Raw genomic sequence first — 11,437 nt, forward strand, 5'->3', positions numbered from 1 at the left:
GGATGTATATAACTAAGGCCAATGCAACTAATATTTCATTCAACTGATGGTTATACAATTATACAATCATTTACATTGACAGAGAACAAGATTTTAGGACTATTGATAAAATATTAATATATATAATCAAATGGTCACATCTCCATTTTAGAAAGAAAAAAAAAAAGACAGTTGCGGGGACATCAGGAGTCTATCCTGATCTACCCTCAACACAGTTCATGAAAGGCCATGTTAAAAAGAATACTTACTTATGGCACTCATATTCTTTCTGAGAAACATTTGTTATAAAGTACTATTTCCAGAAAACAGTTAGCGGAAGCTTATTGGAATTGAACACAGATTAGTCTAGGTGAAAAGACACCAATATCTCCTACTCTACATTTTAAGAGCAGGGGACATTTATCCTCAGACTCATTCTGAAATTCTGCCTCTGCTAAACAAGTCATTTCATCTTCCTGAGCGGTCAGTCACCCAGTCTGGAAAATGGAAATTCAAGTTCCTTCTTCACAGGATTGTGAATACTAACACATGTATGGATTTGGATATATGTGTGCATGTATGTATATGTGTAAGTAAAAACCCTACAACATATGTACATAATAAAAGTAAATATTAAAGTGGAATAAGTTAAGTCTTCCAGAAACAAAATTAGTTTTGAAGTCAAAAAACACTACGCCTTTAGAAAGGGGATATTATATATTTAAGTGTTAAGTCCATTAAACATCTTCGTATCAGTATTCTATCTTTCCAATTAATTTTCAGATGAAATATAATTTAAACATAGGTGACATATCTGCCTCTAGCTGAATGACTGCCTACTTTAGATGTTCTTCCCCAGCCTCACATTGGCTTCCTTAAATTCTATCATCAAATTATTATTATCTCAGTTCAAAAGTTTTTCTGCAAAGTCATTAACAATATTGTAGCAGCTTACTGCTATGATCAAATATAATTAGTAAAACTTTCTGAAGAACTTGCTGTTCGAAGACAAAGAATAAGAGCACATACTCAAGGAAAACGCCCCATTTTCTGAAAATAATCATAAACAGTATCCCTTCTCAGAACAGTCACATATATTGCTCCACGGGTGGGTAGAGCATAATATTCTTTGGATTGCAACCATCTTAGTCCCTGAAACAGCCCACCACTTGATTTTGTGTGCAGTATATGTAAAAGGAGGAGCGATACAATACATTTCAATAAATATAACATCACCAGATTGTGAAATATGATTTAGAGGCTGCTGAGGAAAAAAAAATCTGAAGGAGTTTTGAAGATATGGATATTGAGTGCTGACAGCACAGCCTGCATTTTATAGAACAATTGAACTACTCACATTTTTAGATAATTGGATTTATGATTAAGTTAATTACTCATTTATTTTTAAAATCATGTAATACATGCAGAGGAACTTAAAAAAAATTGTAGAATCCCTGTTTGTGATATTTATAGCACAGTATTTTTCACAGGTAATTTAAGCCAATGATGTCATACAAGACTATAATTGATACAGTCATGCTTATTCATTGAGACAGTTTCAGGAAACCATCACTTTTAGGTAGTAAATAGAAAGTCCTACATATATTTTGTTCCACATTTTAGGCGTATATGTATATATGGTTAGGTATCTCTTGAAATTTGAGAAAATGCAGAAAGGCCCTGCTGATTCCAAACTCTCCCCCCTACGCTCTCATGAAAATGACATGGTGCCAATTCTACCCAATTATTTTGCTTGAAATTATAAAATTGAGATACTAATGGAAAATGGAGATAGTAATCATGAACAAATCAGGCAATATGATTTTTTAAGTATTTGCAATTCCAAGAATTATTGATTCAGTCAATGAATTATTGATTCATCAGGAGCTGTTTTATCAAGCAAGATTTAAAACTCAAACATATATTTATGAGATTCCACTCAACTTCTTTCCTATCAGTGTATTAATATGAATCAGTTTATTACTTAAGGGCAAATACATATTTTATTCTACTTTAAATATAGTGCTACTTTTGGCAAAGAATTGCTGTTCACAATAACAGATGAATATCAAATACAAGGTGAAATACGACAGGTGAGTTTTAGTACAAGTTTAGAAGGACACTGGGAAGCAGAACTGATAATCCTTGTGTTGTCAATGATTTGCCTAAAGGATCAGTGGAAGCAACTGAATGGAGCCAAATAATGAGTAGGAGTGATGAAGGTAACAAAGTAACTTCAGCTAATGGGGACAGTAAAGGAGCAACAACAAGCATATGTGCTAAATTTTTTACAAATTATTTATCTATAGATCATCTCATCTGATCCTACCAAATGTCGCTGAGATTTTTAGAGATGAACTGAGTCATCAGGATCATGTGGATTGCCCAAAGATACACAGAGTCAGGGTGTGAATCCTTCTATTCCAGACAGATATAAGCCCTATACTCTTCACTGTTTATTTTTTAAAAGATACTTAGAATTTATCCTTGCTCTAGATTACAAGAAAGGATATTTTGTATATTTGTTAATCAGCATATTTTTCAAAATGCTGTTACTGCTTCCCAAAACACAGGCTAGGGGCCACCTACCTGAACAGCATTTGGATGTACTTGTTTAAAAAAACAGATTTCTGAGAAACTCCCAAGAAAGTTAGAGTCTCTGGGAAAATAACCCAAGTATCTACATTTTAATCAAGCTTCCCAGGTAATTTGTAAGCATACTAAAGTTCAAAAACTATTGTATTAAGTATATTAAGTGAAGGTGAGAATATTTCCAATACTCACAGAGAACAATCAAATGTTTTCTGAATTCATAAGGCCACATTTAAAACAAGTACAATCTAAATATCAGAAGGTATGCAACATTTAATAATTTACCTCTTGAAATTATGTCTGCACTGTACTTTTTTATGGCATTTGGTCTGGGTGAGAATTGAATATCCTGTATGTCTACATCTGATTTACTTTACCATGTCATAATGAATAAGGCCTTTTGATACATCACTTTGACTAATACCTGGAAGGGTTCCTACTGTTAAATGAGACCTGTTGGACTATAATGACATGACTGAATGTGCTGTTAACTTGTCTTGTTGCCCAACGGCAGTTCAAACTGATCTGAGATAGCTGTACTACTACAAAGAAATGTGTTCCATGATCCCTTCCCTGTGGTTCACATCTAAAAATCCAAAACAGGATTTAATAAGTCTTTGACAGCAGAAAAAAAAATTCCCATGCCAGCAAGACAGAACTTTCAAACTTCTTTCCCTTTTGCTCTCCCACACATTCACAAAAGAACAAAACCTGGGAAGAAACCATACCAGACTGAAACACTCACTCAATTTACACTGGGAGTTTTAAAGACTTCCTGGGCTGTAATCTCTCCTTTGTATGACTTTATTCCTCTGTAGAGATGGCCACGTCTAATAAAAAGGCTTCACTGTTACTGCCACTCTGCTTTCTGAAGCTCCACTTGAAGCCATTCTCCCTAATGCAACTGCAAAGGCTCAGGATGTCGGAGCTGCTTCTTGCTGCACGATATCTGTATGTCTTGCATGTAAAAGAGCAGGTGTTTGTTCTACCCCACCAATCTAAAAGCACATAAAATTTCTTACTGTCTTCTGACAAGAGACCCACCCATGATTAAAGAACAAGCCTGATGATCTTATATCTCCTATTAGCTGCTGTTCAGGTTAAGAGAGATACCACACAAAAGGAAAGAGTAGGATATAACCTTTGACATTCTATTTTTTAAACAACAGAGAAGAGTCACTAGCTGTAAGTCATTGTATCAGTACTTAAACTGATGCATGATTCCTACCAAAATAATTTAACCCCCTATAGCTAGAAACAATATAAGAGAATTATTTTTTAAATGCACTTCAATTCTATTAAAACAATTCCACAAGTACTTATTTTTGAAACACATATAATATTTGTGCTATTTAATCAGATTATCACTTTTTAATGCGTGCTATTCAAAGACCAAGAAATTTGTTTCATTTCTTTGAAGATTATAAAATAATGTAATCATTAATGTAGCTGGATGGTAATTTTAATTATTCATTCATCCCATGCATATTTATGAAGCACCTAACAAGTCACGACATTTTGTAGTAGCAGCAAACATATTGGTAAATCAAAGATATACATTCAGTGAGAGACTTTCTAGATTTAAACGTCTCGACTGCAGCTTGTCTCATTCCTTTTTCTATACTCCATATTGCCTAATGCAAAGCCTTACACATTGAAGGCACTCAATTAACGTCTGTTGAATACATTTATGGAGTAATTACTAAAAGCAAATTATTGGTCTATATTTGATAGGCAGATCTATGCAAGCAGATGGAAGTGGCAATAGTAAAAGCATAAAGTAGGAAAGTAAAGGTTAAATTCAGACAACTCTCCAGAGTTTAATATGGCCGGGGCATGAACTCATGTGAGCAAGCATTAGAAAAATATAAGTGGGAAGAAGCGTGTAATCAAATTATGGAAACTTAAATGCCAAGTGTTGAACTTTTGGTTCCTTCCACAGGCAGTGAGTGAGTTTCCCTTGCTGAACTGTTCTGCAAGAAAATATCATCATCCTCTTTAATCCTACGTGCTTTGGTTGATGAACACTCTGTTCTTCAGTCTCCTTTTCATGGTTCCATTGACAGAAGAGATATTGAGGAAGCTCCCTAACTCCTGTATTTTGATGCCCTGATGTGGAGGTTTCAGATTTACAGCCAGCAACAACATGGTCTTGAGCTGTACAAAGAGCTTTATCCTTTGTTACTCAAATTTGTATCAAATATTAAGTTTCCAATAAGATAAGAGTGGATACATCCCTCCATTTATATATAATTTCAGAACAAAGATGTGGCTGATGCAAAAACTGAAATCTAAGGGAGAGGGATTCCACAGTTTCTGATAAGAACTTTATTCTCTCTTAACATAAGTAATTATTTCTTTGTATCAAGTGTAAGTCTTATCAAACAAGTATTTATTGAGCACCTACTATATGAAAGAGCGCAGATGAACCCCAGTTTGATAACGGAAGTGGAGACAAATTCTCAAACTTCAGAAACTTAAAGTCTAGTTAGGCACAAGGATCAGAGCAATCTCACTGGATCTATCCCTGATCCCTGTTACCAAGAGTAATCTGTGCCATAAGTTTATTATTTTAATGAACATGTATCCAAATATCTGAAGCTCAGTGAATAATACAAAATTTAATGTGATCTTCAAAGAAGTTAACTCTCTTGTACTCTCTGCCCCCAAATTTGTCAATGATACACCATCATTTCATAATTCATTCAACAAATATCTATTTTATATGTTATACTATATATTATACTAGGTTATAGAAATCATAATTATAATATTATAGTATATATTATACTTTATAGTCATATTGTATATACTATAATTATAATTATCATTAGAAATATTATAGAAATTAAAAGATTAATTAAATAGTCCTTAGTTTAATAGTTAAGATAAACACACTCCATCATCAGTCAACTTGCAAGCCAGGCTCTGTTCTAGAAGCTTAAGTATTAAGTAATATTCATATGAACCAATGATGCAGTTATTATTATTAACCTCAGTTTATGGATGAGAAAACACATCTCTTCTATATTTCAAGACCTAGATCAAGATTTATCTTTATAGGAAAGTCTATCCTCTGGCAACCTCATATGAGGTTTTCTCCATTGTCTAAAATCATGGAGTGAGGGGCTCCTGGGTGGCTCAGTCATTTGCCTTCAGCTCAAGTCGTGATCCCAGGGTCCTGGGATTATCTGCATTGGTGGTATAGTGGTGAGCATAGCTGCCTTCCAGGGTCCTGGGATTGAGCCCCCCATTGGCATCTGGCTCCCTGCTGAGTAGGGAACCTGCTTCTCCCTCTCTTATTCCCCCCTGCTTATGTTCCTTCTCCCACTCTCTCTGTCAAATAAATAAATAAAATCTTTAAAAATAAATAAATAAAATCATGGAGTGAGTTGTTTGACTCACTCATGGATTCCTTATTATCAGGTTCTTGCTTATCTTTCAAATGCAAAGCCACTTCCAACTGAATATAGGGACACTTTATTAGAAAACATATTTGAAGACAATTTCAGGGGTTGAGAAAAAAATTATTTTGGAAAAGTGTTTCTTTGCCAAAATTTGGTATTTTGACAGGTCTTGATGGCTTATGAGGATAAGTATAGCAGAACATCCGACTATAAAACTGTCCTGGAAAGTCTGGGCATATGGTAAGAGCATTTTAGATTTTTATATTATCAAAAGGCAATGAGATTAAAACACAAGAGTGTAGATGCAGTCAGAATTATTTCATATGACTATTTCATTTGGGCAAGTTATATCAGCAATTGGCAAATGGAAATATTAATATGTACTTGTGAGAATTACATGAAAAATGTACACAAGACACCTGTATTAGTTCCTCTTCACCTCTAGCTAGATTAGAAATTATTGAGGAAAAAGAACATGACATATATATATTTTCATATTCCTATTGGGTCTTAAATACTTTGCATCATGTGTGATCAATAAATACGTGTGTGCATGTGCATGTGAGTGGGTATGTGTGTATTTAATGGCACTGAAGATATATCATAGAAGAAACTGATAATTAAAAGAAAAAGCACCACACCTGTGAATGTCTATGTAACTGCCTTCATTTAGAAGCTGTTAAGCACAAGATTCGCTTTAAACAGTTAACATTGGATTGAGCATAATTCCATGCATTTCTACAAATGGGAGGAATGATATGACACCATTTCTCTTCCAAGATCTAATGGATTCTCTAATGCTGTGCAGTTGCCAATACAATTTGCGCTGTAGATATATAAAATCAGTAATTTAGTTAGCAAATGTAGAAACAGTTATGTAGGCAATTTGATTTGTTTAAAAATATTTAAGGGTCTATCCTGTACCCTGTGTTAGGTCCTTAGAGATTCAACAGACCCAAAATATATGGTCCTCAGCTTCAAGGGGGCTCCAGACCTGTGAGAAATAAACTCTGCTTGAAAGTAGGAGGTGCGGGAAAGGGGGGAGGTCAGGGATGAGTTCTCACCTCTTGACTTGCCCATTGGTTTGGAAGGCACTGCTACTTGGCAAAGGGGAAGCAGCGTTTGGTGAAAAAGTGAGTTGACCAAAGATTTAGTTTTGAGTATGTGGTAGGTTTCAGTTTCCCCTTATACATCCAAGGGGCAATACCAAGTAAACATCTGAATAAATGAGAACAAAATATGGAGGGTGTTGGGGTTGGGAATAGGTTGATTTCCTGGAGATAACATTTGAAGTCCAATAACAGGTAAAACTTCCAAGTCAATTTGTCTTATGCAATGGAAAAATGAAAGGAAAATAAAATAAACAGCAGAAATATAAACCCCAAATGATTTTTCCCCCCAACATGGCCCTCTCACTAACTAAAAAAATAAGGGAAGAAAGCAGTGACAGCTGTACCTATTCGCAGGAGCCCTGCAGCCCTTTGCTCAATTGCCAGAATTATTTACTTTCTTCAAGTTTCTATGAGTTTAGAAGAAATACTTTTGGCTTTGGCTCAAAAATCCCTGCTGAATTAAAACAGATTTTTAAAAATGTTGCTTGGTGTTTCAAAGATTTAAGGACTATCACTACCGTAGTTTCTTAGTTCCTTAGAGTAAAGATGTTAGAAACTCATAGGTTTGAGAATGCAGTAATTCATCCTCTCTTATTTTTGTGAGCTAATTTTGAATGCATAAGACTTATTAAGGCTACTAAAAGACTTTTAGTCTTATTCAATAAAGTATCAGGATTGAATTCAATATGTCCATATTTATATCCCCAAATCTTAAACCATCAACATTTTAAGCGATTTTGATTTAGCTTGAAAATTAAACTCCTTACATGATTATACAGAAATGATATAATGATCTCCACAGTTAAGGTGAAAAAAAAAAAAGGTTACACAATTAAGCAGTAAACTTTAGGCAAAATAAATATTTTAACGTGAATTATCTAAGTGACCATTCATTCTTTATTTATATTTGAATTATATCTGAAATTTTTAATAATAATAATAACCAGGATATTCCTGCTTAATATTTTTGGTATTTTAATAAGTATTTTTTTCTATCAATAGATACATTTTGCTTTCAACCCATCATGCTTTTGTTTATTCACTCTCCAGTTCTCATTTTTGAGTTCCATTTGTTTAGTGTGTCTTGAATTTTTAGGAAGAAGAATTGATTTATAATTCTGCTAGTGATTTATATTCTGCTAAATTGAACCTCTTTGACTCTCAGCATTCCAGCAAAAACAAAAGCACCATGTACTGCCTTTTATATTTCTTTTTAAATACATTACATAATAAGATGTGGCAAACTCACAGTCAGGTCAACTAAAAAGTTAAAAGTTTCAGGTTGCAAAACTCTTGCCCTTGTAAAAGTGAGTTTCTTAAGAAACTAAGAGTTGTTACTGTATATTGTCTCTGTTCCTTTCTGGTCTATGTTACTTTTAGGCTCTCTCTTTGCTTAGAGGACCCCTTTCAATATTTCTTGTAGGGCTGGTTTCGTGTTTGCAAATTCTTTTAGTTTTTGTTTGTCCTGGAAGCTTTTTATCTCTCCTTCTATTTTCAATGACAGCCTGGCTGGATATAGTATTCTTGGCTGCATATTTTTCTCATTTAGTGCTCTGAATATATCCTGCCAGTCCTTTCTGGCCTGCCAGGTCTCTGTGGATAGGTCTGTTGCCAATCTAATGTTTCTACTATTGTAGGTTACATATCTCTTCTCCCGAGCTGTTTTCAGGATTTTCTCTTTGTCTCTGAGACTCGTAAGTTTTACTATTAGATGTTGGGGTGTTGACCTATTTTAATTGATTTTGAGGAGGGTTCTCTGTGCCTCCTGGATTTTGATACCTGTTTCCTTCCCCAAATTAGGGAAGTTCTCTGCTATAATTTGCTCCAATATACCTTCTGCCCCTCTCTCTCTTTCTTCTTCTTCTGGGATCCCAATTATTCTAATATTGTTTCATCTTATGGTATCACTTATCTCTCGAATTCTGCCCTCGTGATCCAGTAGTTGTTTATCTCTCTTTTTCTCAGCTTCGTTATTTTCCATCATTTGGTCTTCTATATCACTAATTCTTTCTTCTGCCTCATTTATCCTAGCAGTTAGAGCCTCCATTTTTGATTGCACTTCATTAATAGCCTTTTTGATTTTGACTTGGTTAAATTTTAGTTCTTTTATTTCTCCAGAAAGGGTTTCTCTAATGTCTTCCATGCTTTTTTCAAGCCCAGCTAGTATCTTTAAAATTATCATTCTGAACTCTAGTTCTGACATCTTGCCAATGTCCTTATTGATTAGGTCCTTGGCAGTCGGTACTGCCTCTTGTTCTTTTTTTTGAGGTGAGTTTTTCCATCTTGTCATTTTATCCAGAAGAAACTTGATGAATGAGAGAACAAAATGCTAACCGGGTAACAACGACCCAGGAAAAATATACACTAAACAAATCAGAAGAGACCTGAAACCAGGGGAAAAGAAAGGGAAAGAAGAGAAAAAAAAAAAAAAAGAATATGATCAAATATGATCAGGCTGGTGAATAGATCAGTGCCACACACCAGATTTTGGGCATATTTTGGTCTGTTAGAAGAAAGTGACTTCCAAAATTTTAAAGAACAACTTATATATGTACAAAAATAAGGGTTAATACAATGAAGGAATGTAATATATGACTGTAAAGATGAAAATTATAAAAGATTTTATAAAAGGAATTGATAAAATAAGAAGTTGGTTGAAAAGGAAAGAAGAGAAATTAAAAAAAAAAGGAGAAAATGTGGTCAGGCAGGAGACTAGAACAAAGCCATACACTAGAAATTCAGGGTATATTTTGTTAGAAGAAACTGTACCCCAAAATTTTAAGAGAGAACAACTTATATATACCAAAAATAAAGTTAACTACTATGAAGGGATAGAATATGACTCTAAAAATGAAAAATAAAAAAGACTTTTAAAAAAGGGATTGATAAAATGTTGGTTGCATTGATGTTATATGCAAATAATGAATCCTGGAACACTACATAAAAAAAAAAAAGATGTTGGTTGAAAAGGGAAAAAGAAAAATTCAAAAAAAATAGAAGAAGAAAAAAAAGAAAATTAAAAAAATTAACTTTGAAAGACTAAAGAATCAGGGGGGAAAAAAGCCATGAATTCTATGTGCTGTATTCCCCTAGTGCTGGAGTTCTGCTGTTCTCATTGATTGGTAAACTTGGTCTTGGCTGGCTGTTCTTGCTGATTTTCTGGGGGAGGGGCCTGTTGCAGTGGTTCTCAAATGTCTTTGCCCCAGGCGGCATTGCCCTGCCCTTGCGGGGCCAGGCTAAGTAATATACTCGGGTTTGCTCTTGGTAGCTTTTGTTCCCTGAAAGCTTTCCGTACAGCACAAAAACAGACACATAGATCAATGGAACAGAATAGAGAGCCCAGAAATGGACCATCAGCTCAATGGTCAACTAATCTTCAACAAAGCAGGAAAGAATGTCCAATGGAAAAAAAGACAGTCTCTTCAACAAATGCTGTTGGGAAAATTGGACAGCCACATGCAGAAGAATGAAACTGGACCATTCTCTTACACCACACACAAAAATAGACTCAGAATGGATGAAAGACCTAAATGTGAGACAGGAGTCCATCAAAATCCTAGAGATCACAGGCAGCAACCTCTTCGGCCTCAGCTGCAGCAACTTCTTCCTAGAAACATCACCAAAGGCAAGGGAAGCAAGGGCAAAAATGAACTATTCAGACTTCATCAAGATAAAAAGTTTTTGCACAGCAAAGGAAACAGCCAACAAAACCAAAAGACAACTGACAGAATGTGAGAAGATACTTGCAAATGACATATCAGATAAAGGGTTAGTATCCAAAATCTATAATGAACTTATAAGACTCAACACCCAAAGAACAAATAATCCAATCAAGAAATGGGCAGAAGACATGAACAGACATTTCTGCAAAAAAGACATCCATATGGCCAACAGACACATGAAAAAGTGCTCAACATTGCTTGACACCAGGGAAATCCAAATCAAAACCTCAATGAGATACCATGTCACACCAGTCAGAATGGCTAAAATTAACAAGTCAGGAAACGACAGATGTTGGCGGGGATGCGGAGAAAGGGGAACCCTCCTACACTGTTGGTGAGAATGCAAGCTGGTACAGCCACTCTGGAAAACAGTATGGAGTTCCTCAAAAAGTTGGAAATAGAGCTACCATACAACCCAGCAATTGCACTATTGGGTATTTACCCCAAGGATACAAATGGAGTGATCTGAAGGGGTACATGTGCCCCAGTGTTTATAGCAGCAATGTCCACAATAGCCAAACTATGGAAAGAGCCAAGATGTCCATCAACAGATGAATGGATACAGAAGATGTGGTGTGTATATATATATATATATATATATATATATATATATATATATATATAT

General features: G+C 34.9%; 1 protein-coding gene and 1 pseudogene across 2 annotated transcripts in view; one reads left to right on the top strand and one right to left on the bottom strand.

The window, feature by feature from the left end:
- The window catches only part of CNTN1 (contactin 1), a 361,942-nt gene that overhangs the window by 175,239 nt on the left and 175,266 nt on the right, over positions 1-11,437 (bottom strand). The gene's annotated exons all lie outside the window — the stretch shown is intronic.
- The window catches only part of LOC118009036, an 18,343-nt pseudogene continuing 13,056 nt past the window's right edge, over positions 6,151-11,437 (top strand).

Source organism: Mirounga leonina, unplaced genomic scaffold (assembly GCF_011800145.1).
Source record: "Mirounga leonina isolate KUSES-001 unplaced genomic scaffold, KU_Mleo_1.0 Mir_126, whole genome shotgun sequence".
Classification (NCBI taxonomy): Eukaryota; Metazoa; Chordata; class Mammalia; order Carnivora; family Phocidae; genus Mirounga; species Mirounga leonina.